The 10,394-nt window shown below is 51.4% G+C and overlaps 2 long non-coding RNA genes across 2 annotated transcripts; both read left to right on the forward strand.

Moving 5' to 3' along the window:
* Positions 1–740: 740 nt before the first annotated feature.
* LOC137155313 (uncharacterized) lies at positions 741–3,270 on the forward strand. Its single transcript, XR_010920416.1, has 2 exons — positions 741–1,887; positions 2,886–3,270. It is a non-coding gene; the product is annotated as an uncharacterized lncRNA (long non-coding RNA).
* Positions 3,271–6,654: 3,384 nt separating this feature from the next.
* On the forward strand, positions 6,655–10,048 carry LOC137155314 (uncharacterized). The gene is made up of 2 exons (XR_010920417.1): positions 6,655–6,849; positions 9,295–10,048. It is a non-coding gene; the product is annotated as an uncharacterized lncRNA (long non-coding RNA).
* Positions 10,049–10,394: the final 346 nt, after the last annotated feature.

Raw genomic sequence — 10,394 nt, forward strand, 5'->3', positions numbered from 1 at the left:
CTGCCCCTGCTACCCTGCTACATTAGTAGTTGAAGCACACTCGCTCCATGAGAACTAGTGTGAGTATGTCTACATGAGCTGGGCCCCCTCCCCCCACCATCTCTAAGTGCAGGCGTAGCCACTGTGTGAGAGGAGGATCATGCCCTGCATGAAAAGGCGAGGCAACTAATCTCTGGCTCCGTCTGTGCCTAGAAGCAGACTCACCGGTGCAGCTGAGCTCTCTTGTGGGGTGGGGGAGAAGGAAGAGGCCTGCCCATTTCTGGGCTATGGCTAGCACATGAAAGCAGGCCATTCTGTGATTGTTCGCGACATGCTGCCAAGGTACTGGCCAGGTCCAGGTGTTCATCACAGGCAGAGTCTGGGCTCCTGCAGCCAATGCAGCTTGTCTTTGCAAAAAGGAAGGGCTGTCCCCGCATCTGGGTGTTCCTAAAAGAACACACTGAGCTCATCATAGGCACGACCCAGCAAGCCCCTTTGTCACGAGGACTGTGGCCCAGGACTGGATGAAGGAAATGTGATACAGTGTGTTTCTATAATAGGCACCAGTTCTGTCTTACAGGGTGAAACCTGCCCCCTTCTTCCTTTGACATCTAGCAGCTACATAGGTGAATGGCCCTTCGACTGGAGCCTGAGTCTAGTTACTACGCTCTGCCTTGTGAGAAATGTCGCGCGGTAATCCTAAGGGGGGGCAGGGATGGTCACACAGCTGGGGAAAGGTGAATGTGGGCCTGAGAGGCCAATTAAACCGCTTGGTAGCACCCAAGCCTAATTAAAGCTAAAGGCTGGTTGAGGAGGAGTGAGTCTTGAGCGGAAGGAGGTGGCAGGGACAAAGGGAAGCGTTCTGCCATCCTGCTCTTGGTACTAGAGTGGAGACTCGGAGGCAGCCCAAGGCAGCGTTGGCCTAAGGATCCTCACCTGGGGTAGAGGGGTCTGGGAGGAGGCCAGGAGCGACATGGAGCTGCCCCGGGGCTGGAACAAGCTCTGCTAGTGAGGAGCTCTGCTAAAAGGGTAGGAGAGCCCTGGGGTGTGTCGCTGAGGCAGGAACAGCGGAGAGGGCGGCAGGTCAGCTCCGAGGTGGGCAGCACAGGGCTGAGTTTGTGCTTTTGATTTGGGATTGTGTTGGGGGATTCCAGGGGGAGCCCAGTGCGTCCTGGCCCTAAAGGAAGGGTGAGCGCAGAGAGACTGCAGGGAGGAGGCCTGAAAAAAAGGCTCTGGTAGGAAGAAGTCCAGGCAGGCAGCAGCAAGGCGTTGGACAGCGCAGACCACGGCTGATGGCTATAGAGTCCGTGGCGTAGTGGGAGGGCCTGGTTCCTTACAAGCAGTGTGAAGCTCCAGAAAGGGGATAAAGATGACTGAAAGCCCTGAGATGAATTGGTGCAAGGACCCGGGGCCAAGTTGCGACCGCAGACCTGATGTATGGAAGTGAGCCATTTCTGTGAGCCTAGTGGTATCTCAGGGTCTAACCAGGATTAGCTGCATCACTGCTGTGACTCTTGATCACATGCACAGGATAAACTGGTCACCATATTAGGAGGCAGGAAGGATTCTCCCCCCACAGGGGAGAGTGTCAAAGCTCCTGGGTATTTTCCCTTCCTTCAGAGCAGGAATCCCCTATCATGATGGGTGGGTGGGGGTGTATCTCAAAGACAAATGCCCCACAACTGTCTGGAGCCCAGGGTTTTTGTGGATATTGTTCCTTCCCCTCTTCTCCATTTCCACATGTGAATGGCTTTGCATTATTCTGTTCATGGCTGGAAGAGCTGCTTTGGGGACAGGAAGGCCATATCCCTGCCACCATGGCACATGGCTTCTGCACGTGCCACCTCCACCGGTGCTGCCAGACGTCACAATGGGAACGGAGGTTTCTGTCGCACCATTCAGCCCAAGGTGGGACCTTGATATAGTTCACTGGGGCAATCTCAAATCTGGTTTCATGGGGAATTTGTCTCTCCAATCTCTGAAGCAATTGCTCCTGACAGAAACAACACCCACACCCACATGGTGTCCATGCAATTAAATATGGTAGATGTCTGAGGAAAACAGTCCTTTTGTCTAGAGCCACCTGCTTCCATGCCCTGTCCGTAGCTTTCCAGCCATCCCTGCAGAGGCTCTGACATTTGGCCAGCTGTCGCGGTGGGTGTGCCAGGTTGCTTATGTTACCCACCTCCTCCTCTTCTAGCCAGCTATGCTGCTTCCCAGCCCTCAATTCCTTCCCTCCCCACCAAAGAGACAACCAGTAGGGGAGATGGAAAATGAAGAGGGGGGTAGGGGAAGAATTGAGGGACTATAGAGGGGAGGGAACTGACATGTTTGGATAGGAGTCATTAATGGATCTGGGAAGGAACTGATGTATTGGAAAGCCGGTGATGTAGTGTGGTGCTCACTGTAAATTTTGCATGAAATTTTCTTATATAAATGTAATGGAAATTTTCCTTAGGCTTTGGTCTGCCCTGCTGTAAGCAGGTTAGCCCTGCAGTTGTGTTTGGATCCTTAGAACAATGGCTTTGTTAGTTCAGTAATACTAGGAACAATGCACACACATCAGATTTCAGTTATCCGGCATGCCCCTGTTAGGTTAAAGTAATAGTTTTAGTTATGTACAGCCCCTTCCTTGTATGTTAACTGGGTATGTAAGTAGATGAAGGACTCCATTTTGGACTTGGAATCCATATTATGCTGGAGCCTCGGACAAGCAAGGTGCTGATGCTTGGTAGGTTGCCAGCTAGCGAAATCTACCCGGTAACAGGGAAAGGCGGGAAAATCCCAGTATTCCAATTGGGTAGGATCAGCCCCTGGGAACTTATATAAGGCAGCGAGGCCCATAGTTGGGGGCTGCCCATTCCAGTGGTAGCGTGGCTAGCGACTGTTTATTTGTGCGGCGACAGATCAAGCACGAGACGTAGATGAGTTCCAGGACGAGAAGCAGCCAAGTATACCTTCACCATCAGGACAGGAGAGGAGGAGTAAAGAGACTTACTTATGTGTGGGAATCCAGTTCCAGCACCCAGAATCGTGACCGACACTCCCAGGAGGGAGAGAAGGAAACCTGTAAATAACATCACAGACTGGGGAGCCCGTGGAGTTTTGTTCCACTGGTGGACCTGGGGTTCACTCCCCCCGCTTGATCTCGACTCCAGCATTTCATACCCGGGTTCTATTGTTTTAGTAGGGACAGTGTCGTTGGGAGTTGTGGGACCTTATTGTTTCTCCTATCCCTTCCCATGTGTTGTAACTGTCCCTAAATAAACCCTGCTCCTTGTTTGTACCTTATCAGTTGTCAGTCTCAGTCAAACCACCCAGTGATAGATACAGCAATCAAAGCAGACCAGTTGTGCACAGGATTCATTGTTCGGGGAATGAGATTGAGTGCACCCCTCTTGTAATCACCCCCCAACAGGCAGCAGCCGTGCTGTAACAGGAATACACCACCACGCTAGAGTTTGGTGTGGAATCACATGACCACGCTTCCCATGCCCCTCCCACTGAAACACAGCCATCTCTGGGATGGGAGGCAACCACTCTAACAGTGCCTGGTAAGAGTACACAACTGTTTAGGACAGGAAGTGAAGGCTGCAGAATCCAGTTGAAGCTCCAGAGGAAATGGCAAGGAGGCAGAATGTAATTACCCAGATTGGAGTTTGGCCAGGCCACTGGGGTTAACATCTGACTCTTGCTAAAAGTACCAGGCGCCCAAGCCACCAGAACCCCAGTTTTACATCTCTTCTGGAAGACCCGTACCCCCCTGCCCCCCTTGCGGAGCACAGATCACCACACTGGGTCATTACTTCAGGGCTAACTCGGCAGGAAGAGTGCCCAGAGACGCCAGCACCATTTCCTGCTGCAGCTCGGTTTTCTCCCATCCAATATGGACTTAGGGCACAGTCTAACCCTTGCTGGTGGAGTGGGTGAGGGCAAGAGGAATGGTACTGACAGCCAGAAGCTTTCCTTGTGCAGGGTAGGACAGCCCAGGCAGGCTGGGAATCTCTCGCTGCTACATCAGCTACCCCTTAGCTCAGATAGCTGTATGACACCTCAGTAGTTCTCCTGAAGCCCAGCAGAACAACAAGAAGGGGGTAACAGTGATCAAGGGCTAGATCCCACGAACAGTGTCAGAAAGCAAATTCCCTGAGGGTCCTGGCCTCAGTTGGGGGCTGTTGATTACAAAGCCAGTCCATTGGAAATAAAGCGGAGGGCTTCCTTTAAGAGCAGACAGGGACGTGCAAGGTTTCTTGGATTCATTCCTAATCAAGAGGCCTCTTGGCTTCTTTCCTGCCACAGCCTCCACCTCTACCCAAGCTGGTGTGTTAATTCTTTCGGGCAAGGGCTGCCTTTTCTGTCTGTGTTAGTGCAGCACCTGGAGCAATGGGGTCCTGGTCCAAAACTAGGGCTCCAAGGCTCTGCAGTAACACAATAAAAATAAGAATAAAAACTAAAATAAAAAAATGGGACTCCACTCTGCAGAGTCATGCAGTTCAGACCTGCCCCCAGCAGAGGGCAGCAGTTCTATGCACAACTGTCAGGAAAAAATGCTTGGGAAGAAAAATTCCCCAGAAACTGCCCAGCAAATTCCCTCCCAGTGGTACCTAGGGTAGTGAGTCGTTTAAGCCAGTCTGGTGCACTAGTTAGGCTATGCTGATGATTCCCTTCCCTTTCCCATTGGACAGCACTTCCCACAGACACTGAATATGGAGCGAGAAAGATAAAAATCTTCCCTCTGCCTCCTGGGGTTCTAGCACAATGCAGGACCCTAGCAAGGAAGTTTCATATTCCCCCACAGAGATTCTGGTAATAGAGATCCAGGGAAAAGCATGGGGGTGGTTGGTAACATCAGCGAGACCTGGTATCCCACTAGAACTGAGTCATCACTAGAGGCCCACAGATTTTTCTGCAGGAAACACAGCAGCCTGGCATGACGCAGAGTCCGGCAGAGTGTGCTGGGCTGGTTAGATAGATCAATAGTGGTATCCTCCCCATGTGCAGAATGGCATTTCGCTTTGGTTACCCGCAAGGGGGCCCAAGAGATTTCCTCTTCCTCCCCTTTTTAAATCTCCGTTTCTCCCACCCCCTGATCAGACCTGGTGCCTCAGTGGCCATTCACCTAGTTTACCCTGTGCCACGACACTCTGCTATGTGACCTCGTGTAAGTGGCTTCAAACCAGATTGTACCTGGCCACTCATTGGTGCCTAAAAGGGCATCGGATGTAAGCGTTCCACTCCTTGAGCACACACCTGCAGCAGCTGGGCATGGTCTCAGTCCGTCTCCCGCGTGCAGCGACTGCATTCTGACAGCTGGAGCGAGCTGGGTGCCTCTGAGGGTGCGCGACATGCCAGAGGAGATGTGAGCAGGGGGCCCCGTGCCCTGGCTTTGCCCAGAGAGAAGGAGGGGCCAGCAGGTGCAGTTGTCCTGAGCATATGAAAGCCCTATGCAGTTCCACATCATCTTTAGTGCAGGGCTGAGCCTCTGCGGCACAACTGCGCACACCCAGCCAGAAGGCAAATATCAGGCCTTTTCCAAGAACTGCTGGTGAGCAACCTACAGACCAAGAGTTATCCAAGGATTTCAAATACGAAATAAATTCCAGGAAACCGTGAACTGCTCCTGACAGAAGCATTGGCTGCTAGTGATTTGCTCAGCTCTGTGTGTGTGATAACGGTCCTGACAGCTTCTCCCCCCAGCCGCCCCATCTATGCTGAGATCTTATCACACCCCCAGCTCAGCAGCAGCAGGCCTGGTCATTCCTTAGGCGGGAAATCGACAAGACAGGCCTGGGTGCGACAAGAAATGGAGCTGGTGATTCAGTAGGTGGCATTCATTCCTCTGAGTCATGGCTGAACTGGTGCCCCCATTGGGTGACCATAGCGCTGTGCTGCTGAGAGTGCCCTAGTTCAGATGACACGTGACACTGAAGTGGTCATTAACGATGCCATGGCGCTTGTCACTGGAGGTTAATAACGCTGGCGTCTTGGCCAAATTCTAGCTGATTATAACCCTGATTTGGTCCATTAAGCATTTTAAAATTGTTTAAAATGGCTCATATTATTTTACGCTAGTTAAAAATAAATAAAGCTATTTTCCCTTGTGGACTAAGTCACAGGCAGGAGAGCAATTGCCACAGGATAACAGCACGTTTCAGGCATTGGCGCTTTGGCCATGTGCCGTCTCTATAGACCAGGGGCATGTAGCTACATCTCACAACCATCACACACTCAGCTGCACAGTATCGCTTACATAACACTCCCCAAGGCGTGTTTTCATGTCATCCCAACACACCCCAAATGTGAGTCAAAAAGGGAAAGTGACAGAAGTGTCAGTGGAGCCACAGCCCTTGCTGTGACCCATTGATTACACCCCACACAAACTGCACTAGACCTAGTAGTAGCACACTTTGCTGCCAAGCAGGAAAACCTGGGTGTGGTACCTAGCTCTGGCTGGCCACTCATTTGCATCCTGGGCTGGAGTATGTGCTGGTGCAGTGGGGGGTTTAACCCCAAGTGTGATGGGGTCCGATTGCCCCACACTAGTTCACTAAGGGTTAACTCCACCCTGTGGGCCGAGGAGGCCACACCTCCTTGGCTATGCTGGGCATGCTCGGGTTGGAGACCAGGTATAAAAGGAAGCACTTCAGCTCAGTTGGGGCTAGCTGCTGAAGAGGGAGGATACAGACTGCCTGTGCCAGACAGGGAGCTGCTGACTCTTCTGGACCTCCAGACTGTGAGGGATGCCCTAGACTGGCTGGAGTGAACTATAGGAAGCCCCCTCAGTCCAGGAAACCTGAGACCCTGAGGATGCACTGATGGCTGTTGAGGAGGTGGTATGAAGCAGCCCAGGGGTGATAGCTACGGAGCCAGGTGTTGTGACTCGATCCCTGGTGTGGAATACTCTGCCACTGTCAGGACTCTGGCCTAGGCCCCAGTGGAGCAGGGAGAGCCTAGGTCTCCCTATCTGGCCACCACACACCCCAGGTGGTAGCCCACCCTCTCCCTCAGCTAGTCATTAGACCTTGCAGCCCTAAAACCAGGGTGGCCATATTGATTTTTCCCTTAGGCTTTGCAGCCCAGAGGCCAACGATGGCCATCTTGGTCCTGAGCAGTGGGGCACACACCCTGAGAGATAGAGGGCTACCAGACTGGTTGGGCCCTCACACTGTCTGTAACCCCTGTGCCTGGAGGGGCTGAGAGACCCTTACTCCACCCCAAGAAGGGGACAGGGTGTGCTTGCCCCGTGACGCTAAGGGAGAGATGGTATCATGTCGCTCACTTAAGGGGTGGCACTGATGAGTGGGGGAGAGGGAAGCCCTGAGCAGAGTGGAGTTTGCAGAGGAGAGGCAGTGGATGGCGGAGAAAGCTGCTGATATACCAGAGTGGGTGAGGGAAAGGGATGTGGAAATATACCACATCCTCTGAGCCATCTTCAGTATTACCAGCCCCAGGCATTCCAAAATCAGGAGACTGGCTTCAAAAATCCTGAGATTTAAGCACGTTGTGTTGTGACTTCTAGTTTCTGAGGTTTAGGTTACATTCAGGTCACTTTTTGGACTTTTCTCTGCAACTGAGGACTGGAAATGCTACATACAGATGCAGGCATCTGACCATAGGCACCCAAGTTTGGAAATCTCGGCCTTGCTGGCTCCACGCCCCCATCTCTCCAGGAAATGCAGGCTGGTAATACTGGGCCCACTCTTGGAGCTGTACTCTGGGGGTGTTTGTTTGCCATGATGGAAATGCAATGTAGCTGATTATTAAATATTGTAATTAATCATATGTACCATCAACTCGACCACATTCCCTCCTGTGGTGCACTTCCCTGTTTATGTGGATTTATTTCTTGTGCTCGTTGCATTTCCTGAGCAGCGGGTAGCCTGTTTTCTGGGGCCACGGATGGCATTCCTCCTTACCCAGAAAGCCAGCACAAGTCTTGTCTCACCAGCCCCCTGCACTCTTGGGGATGTCAGGCAAAGCACATTACTTCATCACAAGTATTATAGATATTGGGCCGGAAGGGCCAATCTCAAACATGGAATGGCAGGGGCACACCTGAGAAGCTGCCTACCTACATGAGAAACTAATGGGTAGCACTAACGATGGTGGTAGGCAGGGTGGGAGATCTGCTTAGTGGTAGGGCTGGAGAACTTGCTTTGTCACAGCTAATGCTGTATTGAGTCCAAGGCAGCCATCCACCGGGCTATTCTTTACCTAGGGAGGGGAGACTGCTCCAGAGAGCAGCCCCTACTCCTCCCTCTCCTGCAAACCCCTACAGAGCCTCAGCCCCTCCCCTGCCCCAAGCTCCAGTGGAGGGGCCTTTGCAGGACCCCAGGGTAGAGGGTGAGTAGTACCTGCCCCATTTCCAAGCCACACCGCAGGCGGAGCACTCTGGTCGGGGCTTAAGGGGTGTCTGAAGCCTGTGACTTCTTTTTCATTCACCTAAACTAGCTGAAGGACTCTGAATGCAGCAGGCAGCTGGGTGGTCCTGGGGGGATGGGTTCATCATGCAGGTTTTTTGTTTGGGGGGAGGTATAAAAGTACAAGTTATACACAATGGGGTGGGGGCAATCCCATTGCTGTGTGGTCTTACCAGCTGGCCTCCCCAGGGCCGGAGCAGAAAGAGGGATTGCTGCTGGGAGACTGTCCGAGGAAGCTTGGAAATGACTCCTTGAAACACCCAGCAGAACCCACCTCCATGCACAGCCGCCACTGCCTTGACATCAAGGACAGAAGGAAACCGCAGGAATGAAACACGGTGGTTCCAGCAGTTCCAGGCCACAACTCATAATCCCGTGGGGGCTGCTCCGCTGGCAGTAGCAGAAGCGTCCTTAACATTTTTTCCTCTAACCCATCAAGCCCAGATGACAGGGTTAAATTCCTGAGTTGAAATCCTGGTCCTTGGGGCTTTTGCCCATGTCATTGACTTCTGTGAAGATGGGATTTCACCCCGAAATGAACTCTGTCTACATGAGCGCTTTCAGTCGGGCTGCACCAGGGGTAATCTTGGATCTTAGTTTTCCTAGTAAACTGTAGAGAATGCCATAGGGTAGGGAAGAGTGTTCAAAAGCATCAAGAACTCTGGCTCCCCTCTTCAGAGCCTCCTGAAGTTAGATGTTGCCATGAAAACTGCAGCTGCCTATTAACTAGAATCAGATGATCTGTCAGACACCCCACCCCACACACGCTCAGTTATGGCTGTTTTACCCTAGGTTTCCTTTGGATTTAGGTGTTTATTACTGGGCCTATGAATTAAAACATTACCCCAAATATCAGAGGTTTCTAAACCCATTTCTTTGACTGTTCACTTTCCAGGAATACTCCAGCGACTGAATCGGCCACCAGTTTTGTAGCAGGACTGTTTTCTGCAGCAGTGACTTTTTGGCAAATATTGCCAAATGTGCTCACAAAGTGACTTTTTGGATCTTAATCACACGTATGCACATTGTGAGCCTGACTCTTCTGAGCAAGACAGAGCCATGCATGTAACCTAGGTATCCAATCAAAATATTAAATCCTCCAGCAGCTCAGCAACAAATTAGTGAGCAAGAATTATCTGCAGACTTTAGTCAGCTAGTAATTTAGATAAGTGTATTTGAGACCATTCCAATCGGGATAACCCAAAATGAGAACATTAGATGAAATAATCATGATGAATTATTTGCCCAGCTTTACTTATTTTCTTTTGTAGCTATAAGGACATGCTGCAAGCGCTGTTGCATAGTCAACCCTGTCTGTTTTATTTGCACATTTAGGCCCCCATCCTGCAAACAGTTATCCACACTGAGTAATCTCACTATTCAATAGCACTATTCATGTGCTTAAAGGGATGTGATCAGTGATACGCTGTATAAATACATGTGCTTACAAGGCTCTGTGGACATGAAGTTAGCTCTACCGCAGATAGAATCCAGGATTTATCAGCAAGCTGCTGTTCGGATTCTCTAACTATGAGAAATTTGGAACATTCCATGCACAAGTGGTTCGGTCGAGCCCTTTTGCAGCAGAGGCCTGAAGGCACAGACTGCTGACAGTCCTGGCATGCTTGCCCTTCTCCAGCTCCTCCCCTCTCTCCTGCCTTGGAAGGCAGCTCTGCACACGCACCTGCTAAAGTACACGTAGAATTTCACAACCTCCCCCCTGATTTCAGCAGATTCAGCATCCACCGCCCTGGCAAAAGCGGCAGGAAGTCTTTGATTTCTTAAAGCTTATCTGCAAGGCGTGCTGGGATCCTTGGACAGGGGAGGGCTTCGGGTTGGTTTTCAGCTGCTTGTTCAGAGAAGGTTGACTGATACCCATTGTGCCCTCCCCATTACAAACACACCTGCTCTCACACGTGTGGGCGTGGCCGGAGACGTGAGCACTGGTTGGGTGCACTTGCTTGTTACTGTTTAGAAAGCAAAAAGGGGATTCAG

This window comes from Emydura macquarii, unplaced genomic scaffold (genome assembly GCF_026122565.2).
Source record: "Emydura macquarii macquarii isolate MOO-44397 ecotype Brisbane River unplaced genomic scaffold, CSIRO-AGI_Emac_v2 contig_1348, whole genome shotgun sequence".
In the NCBI taxonomy this organism is placed as follows: domain Eukaryota; kingdom Metazoa; phylum Chordata; order Testudines; family Chelidae; genus Emydura; species Emydura macquarii.